General features: G+C 37.0%; 1 long non-coding RNA gene across 1 annotated transcript in view; it reads left to right on the forward strand.

The window, feature by feature from the left end:
- The window catches only part of LOC116228778 (uncharacterized), a 153660-nt gene that overhangs the window by 52127 nt on the left and 84698 nt on the right, over positions 1-16835 (forward strand). The window contains exon 3 of the long non-coding RNA XR_016467342.1: positions 16364-16446. This is a non-coding gene — a long non-coding RNA (uncharacterized LOC116228778). The remainder of the gene's footprint in view (positions 1-16363; positions 16447-16835) is intronic.

The following is a 16835-nucleotide window of genomic DNA, read 5'->3' on the forward strand; positions in this document are numbered from 1 at the left end:
AATTTTCATTTCTGATCCTTGATATCATGCTAGTTGATCTCCTGTTTCCATGCCACCGAATGATAGCATCGTTTTCTGCCCACGATCAAATTTAATTTGGACTCTGATTATATTATGCTGTTGCGACTGAAGTGTCAATTTTTGTCAGGCAATTAGGAGCTATAACCTGTGAAGTTAAGTTTGATAGGCATTGTAATTGGATTGTTACAGTAATAGCTTGGAACATTCCCTTTTTTTCTTGCTTCTTTGATTCTTGATGCATACTTTAGTTGTGAGAACAAAGGCATTTTGTTATTATGCAACCATGGGATGTTCAAGACAACAAGATGGAGTTCAGATTTTTCTACTTCCCCCAGATGGACCTAATTTGGATTTCATTTTGACCACAAATTAGCCCAAGATTTTGAAAGAATTCTGGTGAATGTGGAGTGAGGGGCGGGAGGGGGGGATCAAGAAAACCTTGAAAAAGTGAGTGTTGGAGCCAGAGCTGGATTATAACATGGAGGTGTACTCTAAATTAAAAGGTTGAAAGGGAAAGAAACATCCTCAGAATGGAAACGTGTCAGATTACCTAGGCAACTCTCATTCCTTTTAGTGGCCTGTGTGGTTTATGCTCTTTGCAAGTGTGGAGGGCTATAATTTCAGGTCAGACTATGGCCCAAATTTTCTATTCAGATGAATCAATAGAGAAGTTGGCCCCATGGAAAATAACTGCAGCACAAGAGCTAACACATAATGGAGAACACATTTACTTTTATTGAATCCTTGCTGACAGACTAGAAGTTATCTGCTTTTACATTCATTTTTATTTTTTTTTCTCAGCAGATGTAGTTGTTCATCCCCAGCTCTTTGTCAAGAGGTCTGTTCCGAATGTCTTTAGGGTCTGCTTAGCCACTTCTCTGGCTTCATCTCCTGATCATATCTAATCAATGGCACAATGAAGATACCTTTTAAAAAGGACAGTGGAGAGAAGATAGTTTTTGCAGTGCTCATTTGATTGGACATTCTTCAAAAACACTGTTATGTAACAAGCAAAATGTGGAGGGAAACAATGAAACTGCAGCTGCAATGAAATGTAAGGAAAAAGCTCACCTGCAACACCTGGATAAAACTGACTTACAGGTTAAAAATCAGATACTGTAAATCAAATAAGCTTATAAATCAGTTTTATCCAGCTGTTGCAGGTGAGCTTTTTCTTGTATTTGGGATGCCTGGATGGAGACAGCAAGAATCTCTGGAAGCAGCAGTTTTCAGACTATCACTCAATGGTCCCTGCTAGAGGGACCATTTTTTTGTACTTTGCACTTAGAGGCTACAATTTAGACTTATTGTGTTGGTTTCCTTTTTCAGAATAAATTTTTCTGTTTTCTTTTTGTCTTGTTGTTTAAAACTATTTCAAATGGGTACTTATGCTCAGACCATATTTTCTTGCCAGTTTTTATTTATTTGAATATACCAAGTCTAAAGATGGAGACTAAGCTTCCTGATGTTGCCCCCTTTATTCTCGTGGTGTTGAAAACGAATACTGAGAACCTGAAAGGATGCATCAGGGCTGTTACTGAGAGAGTGGATTGCTGATGTGACAGAAACAGCTGCATATGAAAAGATGATATATGGAATAGAAAGTAAGTCAGATGAATTTGAAGGTATTTGTAATCTATTCTTCAGCTGCATCAGAAGAGATGTCCTGAAATATGATAGAAGATAGTGGTGAGAGGTTGAAGGGTGAATGAAAGCTTTTGTTTCAAAAGGTAATAATAATAACTTATTTTCTTGCTTTTCTATTGCCTACTTTTCTTTTTCCTTTGTTTTTCTTCCTCCCTGGGAGATAAGGATGGGCTACAATTATACCTGAAAAAGGAGTGAAAGTCATATACATTTTTCTGTACATATGTTCTATGTGCAAAAAGACAGACTCAGAATCTGATGAAAAAGAGCAGTAGGAAGACAAATGGGCACGTGAAAATTCATCTCAGGCAGTAGATGTATGCAACTTTCTAGAATCACATGGTGAGGGGAATGTGCATTAAATTTCTGCTTTTCAGTTGATCTGATACAGGTGTAGCAATTACCACAAACTGATGTCATTAATTGTAATGTTCTGTAGCAGTAATCAATGAACTCTGTTTCCTGAAAACAGTTTCACCTTTCTGCTATTAGTACTATAATGAAGAGGGTGCAGTATATACTTACATAAAGAACTTAGAATCTATTAGCACCTGTGCTGCACAGTAAAGCTGCTGATACTTTGCATGCAAATTGTAGTCATCATCTGAGAAGAAGCAGAGTTCATAGGTTCAATATTCTCTCACTTTCAGTCTCCTATGTCAGCTATGTCTTAACCAGCTGGGGGCAGAATTACATTCTGGAAATTATTGAGAAAAAAGGTTAAATTGAAAATATACTATTTCTGTATCTAGCTTCACTATTTGTACAAGACAATATGAAAAATCCCAGCAAGTATAAATGATGTCTGATTTCACATTATAGAGTGTCAGTGCTCAAGTAGGTTTACATTTGACAGGTGATTTAAATACTTCAATACATTTCTATAACTGTAAGAAAAAATCTTTATCAGGATTAAAAACTTGACGGAACTATTCATTTCTGTACTATTGCAAGAAGCATTGCTCCTCTTTTTGACATGCAGATGTATGAGGCGCTGTATTCATCTTCATAATTTATCTAAATATTTCAATGTTTGAGAATATTTTAATGACTGCTCATTTATGTTGCTTTACTATATTTATCTTTTATACTCGTTCTGGAATGCTATGCTCTGAGTTCATACCTGATTATGATGGGTACTATGTTAACATTATGCTGAGATAAACATATCTTTTCTTCTTTTTTATTGAGCTTACATTTGGCAAAAAGCATGGTGTTTTTGTTTTGTTTTTTTTTTTTCTCATACTACAATACTGTTAATGCCTACTGCAAATATATGGCTTCACCCATCTCACAAGCTCCACCACATTCCCCTTCACATCCATCTCAAAAATAAAAAGAAAAGTTGTGAACGTTTCTGTGTTCACTTTTGAACATCATGGAACTGTTCACAAACTCTCTGTGCAGTGCAGTGTGAAATAATATTAAGACAGACTTCCTGTGAATATTGTGGCATGGAAAGGAGGCACAGAAAAATTACATCTCTAGACCAGTAGAGTAAAACAATGTACAGAAATAATGAACCAGAGCTGACTAAAGCACACAGGGAAAAAAAATAACATCACACTTCTATGGACAAGAGATATTTTGCTTCCCTGACTCACTTTGGCAGTAGGTTCATGATGTTTTAGGAATGACTCCAGAAGCGTTTCACATGTTAAATCAGTTTTATCCCCAGCTATGCAGACCAAACAGGTAGAAAACCACTGACAAGTGTAGTGAGATATAAAATTACTGAGTTGAGACATTCAATACAGTATTGAGATTATATGAAAATTCTGACTAGATTAAGATGAAGATTTTTCTGGTTTCATTGTTTATTAGCATGGATTACCATATTAAAATCTTCAGGTGGGATTTTTCAAAATATGAGAATTTGGATGTTTGCTTTTGACTTGTGAAGTTAAGAGTGATAAGAGTGAATTTGGATTGTGTTTAAATTGTCTCAAAATCCAGCAAATTTTCAAATATTTTAGAAAATTCAGGAATTTTTGTTTGAGCTTATATTTTTTTAAAGTATGTCTCAAACATCTATGAGAAAAATAGAATGAAAATGTATAACTACTGTTAAATATCTTCAGTCTTCTTGAGATTTTCAAGTGAAAAGTAGGTGGTATGACTGAACCAAATCTCTTTACTTGAGAGTGAACTGGTTTTAAAGCATGTGGAATGTTTTCCTGTCATGACATTAGTCTAGGAAATAAACAAAGGATTAATATTCTGGGCTCCAGTTTTCAAAACTGCTCTCAACGTTGACCTGTCTCAGCCTCAGCCAGCGCTAAAGACTATCACAAGCACTTCTGGATAGTTAGCTTTCCATCAGCTATTAGCAGTGCATTCAGCCAAAAAGAAAAGTCAAAACAGTGTCAGCTGCACTGGTAATCAGATAAACAGAAAAACCACAGAGATCAGTAATCTTTATTACAGTTGTGGCCATATGCTACCTAATGTCCGGTGTTTTGAGCTGGGTGTGCAGGCAGTTTATCTGGACTGACCCAGGAGGGGTAAGCTGGCAAATTGCCCACTTGACCACACAAGGAAACAGTCTGTGAAATCGAAAGCACCTGGCTTGTTCTGCAGCTCAGGCATCGAGAATAGGAATCTCACACCAAGCTCTCAGTTCTGTAACTTTCTCTGTTTTCCTTTAGAGGAAACTAGGGCACTGATTTAGGTCTTTTGCTCTTATCTCATCAGCTGTCTTCATGAAAACAGTAGGAATATCATTTTTGAGATTTTTAGCCCTCAAGTTCAAATTGGCTAATGGTTGTCTTTTGTTGGAAGGAAGGGAAAAGGGAGAGAGAAGAAAGATGGAGAGACAGACAAATCAGTTACATAAAACTTATTTCAATAGGAAGCCAAGTTAAACTGCCTTTATCTGTAGGAATTGTGAGGACTAGTTATGTAACTCTTCAGCTTATTTGAAGAGGTGATAAACTGTTTCTAATTAAGCATTCAGCTATAGTCCCATTATAAGACTTTTTTTTCCTCTCTCCAGTAGCTCAATAATAAATAAAACAAAATTAAAATACTAAAACCAAAAAACCCCCACCAACAAACCCATAAAAATCCCTGTGCATTCACATTTCTAGGGTTAAGACTTAGTGACAACTAAACTACTTTATGAAAAACATGATTAAATTGAGTAAGTACTTTTTAAGATTAGAAGACTTAAAATAGCTTATTTTTTAAAAAATTGCAAGGTCTTTTGTTCCTTTGTATCCATCTCTCTGTCCAACCAAATCATATAATACCAGACAGTGTCTGAAACATAAGTAGATTTCAATACTGACTATGCAAGAGTAAGCTTTTGGGACATGAATGGTAAGATGTTTAAGAAATATCTGTATTTGGAAAAAAAAAAAAAAAAAAAAAAGACTGATTTCTCCACCTGTGAAGATTTTAAAGAAGGATAAAAGCCCCAGAAAACAAAATACTTTCACCACCAAGCTCTGAATTGCACTTGGATGTTTCTGAAGTCTCCTTTTAAAACACTCTTCAAACCTTCCCACAAATAAAAAAAAGTCCATTTTCCAGGCATAATCCAGAGGGCAGTGATTTCCTGACGAGGTGGTAGAGCTGGGGAGAGAACCCAGATCTGTGTGTCCTTCTCAGTTGGCTGCTTTTGCTGGCAGCAGCTGAAGAAGCTGAACTGCCTGTGTGATTTTCTGCAGACTGCGTGCACTGCAAAAGCCAAAACTCACAAATGTTCTTACTTTTCAGTACTTCATTACGCCTTGTAAAAGATGTGGTGAGTGGCTACTTGTTAATAGTAAGGGATCCTGGATTTTGTTTTGCAGCCATCGTCAGCTGTGACTTACACCTTGCTAAGATGCTGATTTCCATGTAGTACTATGTTGCTGTGATTTACTAGCTTTCACCCAGTCTTGCCTTAGTAATGGAAAAATTAAGCACTCGTGTTCTCACATGATATTTTCTTCTGCTCACATTATACCTTCTCCACTATCTCAGTTTAATTTGCCTTGACTTATATAAAGGTTTTCCTCCAAAAGCCCCTTCCTGTAGACCAAAGCAATGAATTCAATGTGAGGAAGGCTAGGCATCATCTTTTTGCTCAGAGAAATAGATCACAGAAAGGGAAGCCTTTGAAATGCTACTATCCATCTCTTTATTTGATAAGTATATGAAGAGCATAGTACAAGAGTAAGGGCTGAAGAGTTCCTCTCTTACATTAATCTCCTCCATTACATTATATTAAGTAATCTCTTCCTAAAATAACTATACAAATACAACACTACTGGTAAAATAAATTTCACAATGGGATTTTTAAAGTATTGTAACCCTTGAATAATTTTCTTTTTTTTTAACTCAATCACGAAATTGCATCCCAAATGCTATACAGACATCTGCTCTGAATCGTCCTCAAACTGGTGGGATTGGCAGCTCTCGTTACAGTCAAAACATTCAACAAAAAGATTCCTCAGTTTTCCCTCATCACACACAATTATGAGTTTTGACTTCAAATACTTATACTTACATAATTACAGTATTCTGAGATGATGTCCTAAATATATATGTTTCCCAGCTTGACTGTGACTTCAAGCAAATTCTCTTGTCTGGGGTGCTTGGTAAAGTAAAACTGAATTAGGAGAGTACAATAAAGCAAGTTAGAATGTTTAGATACAATAACCAAAAATAAAGTCAATTTAATCTTCCAAAGTAGGACAGCTTTTCAGTATATTCGTCACTATGGAGATTTAACAGTTGATTCCAAATTGCATTTTAATAGCAAACTTACATAATTGTGAGCCCTGGTGTGTTACTGCTGAGTGGATTAAGGCTGGAGTTACTAGTTAGACAGATCCTGCTTAGCCTGGTACTGAAAGCATGCTAATAGTTTACATGTGTGCATGACAGTTGTTAATAACTGTCTTTATAATCAACTTTGTATTTCTCTTTTCTTTCTCACTCAACACTATCTAAAAGAGGAAATAAATGGTAGTAGTCAATGCTGAGGATTGAAAATCAAAATTCCTAATTTTTATTTTTGTCTTTAGTTAGTTTTACCAATGAGAATGAACTGTTATTTTTGCACCATATATTTTAAATAAACACTCTTTTCTTGTTTCACTGTAGGTAGAAAATATATTTTGCTGGATGTTTTTAGAAGTGCTTGTGAGGGAAAAGATGCTCAGATGTCTGTAAGAGATTGCTGAGCGCTTGAAGCTGGAAGAGTGGGAAAGTTATTTTTGGTTCTGACTGAAAAACTATTTGGTTTTGGCAGTATTTTTTGCATGTGCCCTCTTCCTTCCTACATACTTGATTTGTAACCAATTTTAGTTGTTGTGTAATGTGAGGCAAATAGTTTTTCTTTCAATTGCCTGTGCCTTAGTTTCTCCAACTGGTAAATGGTTCAGAAAAATAATCTACTCTAAAAGTGCTGGGAGGCTTAATTGAGTGTTTATAAAGTACTTTGAGACTTTTGCATGAAAAGCATTATGGATGTGTAATATATAATTATTATTAATGTATATTGCAAATTATTTTTATCTCTGGCAATTTTCCATTACTTTAAAAAATTAGTCTAATGTAAAATATTGGCCAAATAGACAGAACTGCTGCAGTTCCTTTAGTAAAAGTTCAATGATGGAGTCATGTTGACTTTTATCTTCAACGATCTTCCCTTACAATCTTTCAGAGACACAGAACTTGTGCTGTGCTTCTAATTGTTGGCTTCAGGCTAAAACTTTTGATCACTTTATTTCTGCTGCTTTCTGTTAAACTCACTGAATGAAAAGGCTTGATAACATTTTATACTGACTAATTCTTTATTTTGGGGAATATGAAAGATGAATTTGACCTTCTGAATTTTTAGTCTAAACTTTGCCTAACAGGGAGCATCCTCATTCTTGTTTTCATTCATATTAATACTGCATCTATCTCTTTTGCCCTGTAAAAAGCTATTAATATTGTTCTATTAACCTCCTTCTAAGTAATAATGACCTTTCCCCTGAAAATGCAATTATTGGACTTTTTTCCCATAATAAATCTCATTTATAAGAAAGTTTGGCCTTGTGCACTTTGTTCTCTGCCATTTTCTTAAAAAAAATTAAAAAAAAATAAAAATCGTGCTTTATTTTCAAATAAGTACATTATTTTATTCAGAAAAATATTCTATAACTCATACATTTGGTCATAATTTGAGGGGAGGTGATGGTGCCTTGGTTCAGCTGTTTCACTGACTTTGGAAAGAAGCAGCCTCAAATGACAATGTTGAATGTGAAAATCCTTTCTATGCAAGACAGACAAATCATCTATAACTACTTGTAGGGTGAAGATGGTGATAGTGGTAGACTGGAAATGAGTAGAGCTGTATTTGTAGATTCAGAGCCTTGATGTGTTTCAGATTTTATATTTTTTGTGAATATTGTTTCTTTCACTTGACATCAAATTAGAATATTGCTTTCTTAAAGCAAGGACTGAAGTAAAGGCAGCAGTTGCAGACTCTGTGTTAGAAATCAGAAATCAGTGAGTGCTGTGGATTCCTTAACAATGACATAAATGAAGTCAAATTTATAGCATGGACAATGAGAATGTCCTTTCATGACTTTTCTCCACCCATCTCCCAAATTAACCAGACACTACTAGGAATGTTAACACATTATTCATGATTTCAAACAGTATTAAGTGTGCCATATAGGTAGGAATACAGGTGCTATACCATATCCACAATTTTAAGATGAAGAATTATTTTTTAAAGTTTGTTTTTCTAACATTTGCTTGAACTGCACACTTCAGAAAACTGCATCTTTACATTTCCTGGCTCTGTGACTCATCAAAATGAGCTGCGTTAGTCACATCAAATTATGTGTTTTGTAGAATAAGACAGGAAAAGCAGCACATTGAGTCATCATCACAGGGAGGGTGGCAGCCAAGCCAGTATCAGACAATATAGGGAAAAACAGGCATATGAAACAACTAGGGTCACAGAAACACAGCATAGTGACAGGAAATCATTTACAATCAGGTGAATGTGAGCCTTCTCATCTTTTCAGTCTGTTTTTCAAGAAATACATGTGCCATCATGATGTTTACCTGTCAGCTCCTGTTCCCCAGTAACTTTCTAAACTACTGGCATCTTTTAGTTAAATTTGTTGAAGTGCTAGGGGACTCAAAAACATGAAATTATTGCATGAAGTTCTTGTGCATTTCGTAAGGATTGTTCCTTTTATCAATCAGGATTATGTCTTCTACACTCCCCTGAGAGTGTTCCATCTTCATGTGTGGAAATTATACCTGTATAGTACTCCAAACTAGGATTCATTTTTGCTACTCTTCATGGAGTAACTTGCTTATATGACAACATTCTGACCTGGGTGTTTTGTTGACAGCGTTATTCTTAGTAAAACTCTTCCAGTTCTTTATAGTTTCAATAAATCACCATAGTTTAAATGATAACTTGATTTCTGAGTGCTCACATCATGCTCCATTCCAGCCACATTCCAATTTTTTACTTCAGTTCCATTAGGAATTATGTTTGAAGCAGTTGTACTGTCTGTTTGTTCATTGTCCCCAAACTCATTTGAAAATAAGGCCCAATTCTGACAAAATTGATAGAGGAGTGGAAGTCCCTATTTAAATTCTTGTAAGCTTAATGAAAATAAGTATGTGGCTAGGAAAAAAAAAAAAAAAAAAGCTTAAGCTAATTATCCCTCAGTAAGCCAATTAGTAGACATGTCCTGGCTAGCCAAACAGCTTGCCTGTGCTTTCAGACAGACTACAGGATGAATTATCTTTTCCTTGCTGGAGAGTTACACAGGTGGTGGGAGAATAAGGTTGATAGATGATCTGGGATTATTCTGACAGGGGAAATAAAGGAAACAGAATAAACACTTGCAAGACATTGAGGTTTCTTCTTCCAATAAAATGATCTTTTTTCCAAATTTTTGGCAATATTTTTTCATGAACATTTTAGAATTTGCAAAGGGGAAAAAGTATGCAAAAACTATGGCGCTATTTTCTTATGCTCCATTTTCTTTGAGGGATGACTTGACTTATCTGGAGGGTGAAGCCTATCTGGGATCCTTGGTGGGAAAGGGTATCTCTCACCTCCTCTGATTACTGTAAGGGGTGATATTGAGTACAGATTGCTTAAAATGCTGTAGAAGTATGTGAGGAGGGGGAGGAGCAATTAACACTCAGCTAACCAGTCCTTGAAAGAAGAATGTCCCTATGTTTGCTTTGTTGGTGAGCACAAGGAAGGAGTACAAGCACCACAGCTCTCTGAGAAGGTGGCACTGGTGTCTATCACATACCTCACTTTGAACACAGCCCGAGGGTATTTTTCCACTAACCTGAGTTCAGGAATCCTGAGATCATGGGAGAGGAAATGCTCTCCTTATACTAATGTGCTTCTACCATAAGTCAGCTGTTTATAAAAGTTTAGACAATATAAAAACACATAGAACAAAACACAAAATCTGTGTGACTCTCAGTCAGTCTTTTTTATTATCATTGTTTTATTTATGAGGAAGAAGAACAGACTATTAATTCATGCTTTTTAAATGTTTGGAGGCGACAGTGCTGTGATTCGGTTCTTGCCTTTTCTACAGGTAGTGCCTGTGTGTCAGTAGAATTAACACTACAGTGTTTGAAACAGGAGTGTTCTCGGAAGCACTCCGGTTTGATACAGCTGGCTGTCTTTTCTGATGGGCCTAATTTCATTTTAGGTTGTCTCTGATTTTGAAAAGTCAGACAGTGTTTCTAGGACGCTTCTGATTTTCAGTAATTTTCAAGAGAGCAGACTTAGTCAGGTTTGGTACTGCCCCATTCTGACACATACATACGTACACTCACATCTGCATCACTGGTTTCAGAATGCTTCCCAAATTGCCCAGTGTGTCTACAAACCCTGGATTTTGGTAACAAATTTGTATAAAAAGAAATGACAGGTACACCAAATATTACTTTGTTACAGCTTTCCTCTAATTGGATGTGCTGTTGCAGTAATGTCATTTAATAACTGCTTTGGGTAACTCCTCTTGCTCCCCACAGTTTTCTGTCTGTGATGGAATATTGGGCAGTTCCACACAAAATATATTTATTTGACTTTCAACAAGACAGGTACATCCTGGCACACTTCCTGCTGTTGTCTGGAGAAGATGACTTCAGGAACAATGGAGAGAAATGTTATGCTGAGGTTCCTTAGACTCATTCCTGCTTGCACTGAGCACTGAACATTTTTCTGGGAGCTTTAGAGACAGAGTTAGAGTAGTGAACAAAGAATGCCTTCTGTTCCTTAAAAGAAAAATGGACTTAGCAGCCACTGTTAGAGTCTGAGAATCAGCTCATCGTGGCTCAGAAGCAAAAGGGAGAGATGAAACCAAAGCCTTCTCCAGCATATCTTATCCCAACTCTCATTTCCCTTCTCAGTATCAAACTGTATTGTCTTAATCTGGATTTGTGATTTATTTGTGAACAATCTAGTGGGTGGCAGAGGTGGGGAGCAGAGCTGCACAAAGCTCCCCAGAGCTGCTGACCGAAGTAAATAGTGTGTCATAGCACATTTATCAAATAATAATGGAAACCGTATAAAACGTATAGGAGAGGGAGGGGTAAAACCCATTCCCCTCTGGGAAGTTACTGAATATTTCAGCTGGTTTATAAAAGTATGTGTATGTGTGTTTGGAAGGGGGGAGGTTTTCCTAGCTTCACCTCTGAAAATAAATCATTGGTCCAGGATGTCTGAGCAGACAAGTGAAATGGATGAGCACATTACGGATCAAGGAGGTGGTATTTCTGCCTTGGTTAGTCTGAGGGAGACCACCCAAGTGCTGTAGGACTGTGATGAGACAGTAAGTTGTGCCTGTAGAGTTCCAAAAGGTTCAAGCTTCAGCCTCTGGCATGGTGGAGAAGTGGTGAATAAAATAAAAGAAATGGTATTTCTCAAACAGCTGGCACAGCTAGTCATTTACCTGAACAGGCTTTTTTACTAATACTTTTTTTTCTCTTTTATTATATTGCTGATGTAGATAAAATGGAAAAAAAAAAAGTGACAAAAGTGAATAGTGATGCCTGTTTTGGAAATACATTCCTGTTCAGATACTATTAAAAAAAAAATATATATATATATATATAAACATATTTTAATGATATGTTATGTAAATTTTCCACTGTTTCCCACTGTTGACTTTCAGAATACAGAAGACAAAGTCTGGTGCTACCATTGATGTTGAGAATAATCTTGTATCATAAATTGGAACTACTTATGGGAAGAGGAAACCTTTTTATATCAAAAAGTCTTGTAGAACCCAGCTGTTTGTTACCCAACAATACAGAGTTAAAAAGAGTCTGACAGAGTACAGAACTATCTTTATTAATATATGTATAGATGCAACTTTAGAATTCTTTGAGGGAGAAGCAGATCTGAATGCTGGAATTGCCATGCTTTACAGAAAAACCTGTTACAGTGTAACAGCTCAACTTTTTCTATTTACGTATATTAATAGTGATTGAAGCCTTATCAAGCTACATATAGTACTGAATTAGATGAACTCTGGGTTGTAAGGAAGCCAGTAGGAATTAAAAGGCAAAACATCTGAAAAAAATTTCTGTTATAAGATTTTACATTTTATTTGAAATTTTAATTGAAGTAATGTTGAAACTTAATCAAAATTTTCTTTCTCTCATAGTAGACAATTTTGCATTACTCTAAAACAATTCTAAAACCATTCCTGCAAAAATACATATTTTAAAAAATCATCATGGGATGATTTTCCCCCCTTAGTTGATCACCTCTAATATGAATCCAACAGTGTTTTCAGCCAGATGTTGCCTCTGCTGTGGTAAGTCAGCCGCTGATTTGGGGCAAGGATTGGGCTGGGATTTGTCAGGTGGCAACGTGATAAACTCATCTTTGACACCACTCAGTGGATCCAGGGCCACAGAGCAATGATGCTGGTGCTTTTCAGGTGCTCTGCCTCCCACAGGCAATGTCTCAGCGGAGTGTCAGATTTGTTCCTGGTGATGGAATGTGGGAGGCTGGGGTGCTGAGCTCATGCCATCATTAAAGTGCCTGTATCACATTTCTCAGGAATGGAGATGTTAACTCCCCATGTTCAGGCCAGATTTCATTTTCAGCTCTTATATTGTGCCTACCTAAATCTCCCCTGAAGTTTTGATTTGATACAGTACTATACAGTACTGCCCATGTGGTGCCTTAAACTGTACCATGCAGTGTTGCTGCCTGCACTGTTCAACATCTGCTTGGCTTCACCTCAAAAGTTGCTGAGTTCGGCTATTAAAAAAAATAATAATAAAATGAAGACTGTTCTACTTTTTTCCCACTTTTAAGGGAGCTAACACAAATGGAGCTATAACTCTTCCTGGGCAGGTGCAGAACAATTGCTGTTTGTGCTGAAGAACAAGGCTGCAAGAAATGGGAAAGAATCTGCCTCTGCCCAAGGGCTTAGGGCACCCAAGGAACCCATGCACAGCTTGTGCCATAAACTTTGGGCTGTAGTTGCAGCTGTGAACTCTGTGTGAGTTTTTCAGCCAGCAGATCTGCCCCTGCTGTGTTCCTAGCTTGCTTAAAGCAACCCACTCTGTTCCCAGCATGTCCCTGCAGAAAATGCTTCACATCAGGCCGGAGGCGATCTGGAGGCCAATTATGTTTATTCCTAAAGGAGTTTAGCAGTGGAACAGAGGACAGAAAGCAAAGAGAGCTGCCCTGAATGGTCTCTTATGGAGAAGTTTCTCCAATGAGGGGTCCTCTCTAGGGGAACCTTCTTCTTTTTTTTTTTTTTCAGGGCACTTTGCACTTCCTCGTCTCTCTATGTTGTAAGGCCTCGGTGCATGAGATGCATGCCTGACAATCCTACACTTAAATTAATATGTAAGAAGCATAGTATTAAAAGAGAACCAGAAAAGGCTGATATGTTGTTGAAAGTGTTATTTAATACATAATCACTGAAAAGATTCTTCTTTGCAGAGAAGAAGACAGCTTTCCTCGACGTAAAGTATAGGCCTTGATCCCGTAATTATTTTGGCAGGTGCTTAATTCCCAAAGTGTGAGTTATCCTATGAAATTCAATGCACACAGTGAGACAAAGGAGTGGGAAGGGAGTAGGAAGGGATTACAAATGTTGAGAGAAAGGCAAGAGGGGCTTTCTGAACAAATGGGACTGAAAGAAGGATTGAAGGAGGAGAGGACGGGCTATTGGCAGATGGGAATAGGAAGGCAATTCAGATCTGATGTTGAATCAGCATTTACTGACACGAATGTGACACTAATGGAAAGGATTTGGGAAAAGAACAGTTACAAGCTAATAGATTTGTTCTCTTCAAAACATTCCGTATGCAGGTAATAACATGTAGACATTGTTTATAATAACTTAAAGTGACATTTTTGGTTTCAGAGAGAATTCATGGTCAGAAACACGGAATGCCACGCTCACCTGTTTTCCTTCGTCTTTTCTTCCTTCTTGAAATATATTTCTGAAAGTCATTAAAATTCAGATCCCATCATTTGTAACAAATGATGTGAAGTGTTAGGTACAGTACTTGGAGTATATGTTTGTTAAAATGAAGGAAGAGACTCTTCCAACACTTTGGGATTTTATGAATGATTTACATCTGGTGCTAAAGTTCATAAATGAAACGTGGGAGAACCAGATGCTTCATTTCTTGACTGCATCGTGTCTGCACATACTGATGGTGAATTGAAAACAGGGATGTCTCATAAATCAAGAAAATCTATTTTTGTACTCTTGATTTCTATTCCGAACATCCATATAACACCCAAACAAATGTGGTAAAATTGGTTCCTTGAGAAACCCTTTATGTTTAGTAACAGCGTGGACATGTTAATAAAAAAAAAAAAAAAGAGAGAGAGAAAAAAAAAGAACCAATCTTCAGTATAAAAAATGCTCTGAATGAGCAACTGTGCTTTAACATCAGTGAAGAAGGCACTTCATTTAGAAAATAGTCTGAATGGAACCCTTCAGCAAATTCTGGCATTTGTGCAAAGAGACAAGGTATGTAGTATGGAAAGAATAGGATGACATTTCCAAACTTCAGATTTAGGGAGGGAAAGAAATTAAAAACCGAATTATTCCTTTGATTACTGGCATGATAACTGAAGGCAGAATGTGGCCTGTGGTTTGCATAAGGTGATTGATGCTCACTAGCAGAAATATGCAGAAAGCTGAGTGAAATTCATATTTTTAACTGTTTTCATCAATGTTTTGGAATGATACACTGCCTGCTCTCCTTTCTCATTGGCATCTCCTATTAGCCTAACAGGTGTATGTTATTTGTTATTGTATTTTAGTGTCAACAGATTTTTTTTTGCAAACAGGCTTTTAAATATCATCAATTGAATTATAATGAAAGAATAAGTAAAAGTCTTTGTGCCTATGGGTTTGCTTTCGAATAGAATGAGAGATTCACATTATCCTAACTCACCCTACACACTTCCAAAATAAACCCCAAAAAAACAGATCAATCAAACCCCAAAAGAAAAAAAAATAACACTTCTTAAAGGATTATACTATAGCTCCAGAACTACCTGCGAGAAATGGCAGGTGTCAGTAATCAGTACGATTGAACAAGCTGTACACAAGAAGGTTGCCACATACCAGCTGACACGTGGTGACTGCCCATGTGTGACCCATTAGCCTCCAAAATGCTGCCTTTGGTGATGGCAGTGAGCTCAGCATCCAGCACAGGGTGTGAGGTAGGCTTGACTCACCTTGCATTTGCTGTGGGGGAGCAGTGAACACAAAGGCAACTCTTGCAGCTCAGCAGAAACTTGATACCCTGTGGTATCCTGTTTGCGTGTCTAAGCCCTGGATGTGCACGCCTTGCTAGCTCTATTAAAATAAAGAAATATGAAAATGAAATAGAAAAAATATGTTTATTTAAATGTATTTACACATCCTGAAAACAGATTGAGAGTAAGTGTGCTGACAGAAGTCAGACTGGAGGAGGGGTTTCATGGAGGTGCAGGCAATGGTTAGCAGCCAGGTTTCAAGGAGGCTTCCCTAATGCCGAGGGCAGCATGAGACCATGGAGGCAGTTGCACTGGTTTCAAGCTGGGCACTGCTGTCAGTGCAGATGGAGCTGGTGAGCTGAGCTCATCTTCAGGGTGGGTAGGGAGATTGTACACACATGCATTAGCCTGTGGATCTGCTGCCCCAGTACTCCTTTCTTGGACTCCAGTGGAAGTTTTGCTTTTTGTCTATGGGAACAGGGTCAACCCTTTTGGGATGGTGTTGGTGGGGAAATATTTCTCCATTATAAGCTGGACATCTTGCAGACTGTGACAGTTACTGCAAGAGGCAGAACTGCTCTGTTCTCCTCTTGGTTGCATTCCTGCTCAAAATATGTCCCCAACTAATACAATTTGCTATATGTCATAAAACACAAAGGAAAGCACTTTTCACGCCAAATATCAGAAAAAATGCTCTCTTTTCTCAACTGCAGAGGTAACAGAAATGATATGTTCATTTTAAATTCCATTCATGTAGGCCCTAATAAAAGCTATTATAAAATACAATTGTGTGGAGACAAAAAGAGAGATAATATCACTATAGCTCAATATAAAATTTAAGTAATTAAGACATGAAAACTATTACACAATTTACTTTGAATGCAATGTGAATAATAAAATGTTTAACTGTTTCACTTCTGTGTTTTTTGTTTTGTGTTTTGTTGTTTTTTTTTTTTTTAATTTGAGGTTGGAATATTGCTGAAGATCTAAATTCCATATTACTTCAGAAGATGAGCAGAACTGAAAATTAAGTGAGCTGTGTTTTCCAAGTAAGTCATGTATGTATTTTTAGATGTTGATGTAAGTATGATACTTTGCCACATCATTGGTTCTATGTGAAAAATGTCCATTTCAGGTGATTTTGATGGTGGATGTAAATAAAAAAGGGCATACTGAGTGAGCTGTGGAACATTTCAGCAGTGCAAGCTAAGAAACTGCATAATAGTTATGAAATTGTGTAGACAGGTGGATAGATCCCAAGATTAAAATAAAAGCATCCATAAAGGTATTGGAAAGAAAATAGTTTTAAAGCGGGAGCTGCTTAAGCTCTGCCTTTTTTTTTCCACCTGATTCACACTTCATCTTCTTTTTGGTGGGTTTTAGCAATGCTACTGGTAGGTGACTGAGAGAAAAGCTCTGTTTAGTTGTTCTCTAGTTG

Source organism: Phasianus colchicus, chromosome 5, assembly GCF_987193195.1.
Source record: "Phasianus colchicus chromosome 5, bPhaCol1.hap1.1, whole genome shotgun sequence".
Lineage (NCBI taxonomy): Eukaryota > Metazoa > Chordata > Aves > Galliformes > Phasianidae > Phasianus > Phasianus colchicus.